Here is a 937-nt window from a genome sequence, read left to right on the forward strand (position 1 = left end):
TACATCTTCTTCATTCAACTTTGGTAATTCATATGTATCTAGAAATTTGTCCATTTCCTCTGTGTTTTCAATCCTATAAGAGTAAAGATTTTCAAAGTAAGTATTGATGATCTTCTGAATTTCTTCAGGATCTGTAGTGATTTCACCCTTTCATTCCTTATTGCATGTATTCCAGTTTTTTCCTTTCCTTTTTTTGATATGGGTGGCTAGGGTTTAATCTATTTTATTTATTCTTTCAAAGAACTAACTCTTTGATTCATTAATTTTTTTGTATTGTCTTTGTAGTCTCCACTGTGTTAATTTCTGCTCTGAGCTTTATAATTTCCTACTTTCTTTGGGCTCTACGTTTGATTTACTCTTCTTTTTCTAGGAACTTGAGGTGTCACATAAGATTGTTTATTTGTGCTTGTTCTGTTTTCCTGAGGTGGGTGTTCACTGCTATAAATTTCCTTCTGAGCACTGCTTTCATTGTGTCCCACAGGTTCCTGTAGGGTGTATCTCCATTTTCATTTGTTTGTAAATAGTGTTTAATCTCTACTTTGATTTCATCGTGACTCATTGATTGTTCAGGAGGATGGTATTTAATTTCCAACTGTTTATGGAGTTTCTGTGTTTTCTTCTATCATTAAATTCCAATTTCATTGCACTGTGGTCTGATAGTACACAAAATCCTTTGCATTTACTTAAACATGTTCTATGTACTAGTATATGGTCTATTTTACAAAAGGTCCCATGTGCAGCTGAGAAGAATGTGTATTCTGATCTTGTTGGGTGGAACACTCCATAAAGGTCTACTAAATCCATATGTTCACACGTTTGGTTAAGTTCTGTTATTTCTTTCCCAATTTTTTGTCTAGTTGATCTATCTCTTTGTAGCAGTGGTGTGTTTAAGTCCCCTGTTATGATTGTGTTGCTATTTATATCATTTTTCATGTCT

This window comes from Chinchilla lanigera, unplaced genomic scaffold (genome assembly GCF_000276665.1).
Source record: "Chinchilla lanigera isolate Chin_1 unplaced genomic scaffold, ChiLan1.0 scaffold00067, whole genome shotgun sequence".
In the NCBI taxonomy this organism is placed as follows: domain Eukaryota; kingdom Metazoa; phylum Chordata; class Mammalia; order Rodentia; family Chinchillidae; genus Chinchilla; species Chinchilla lanigera.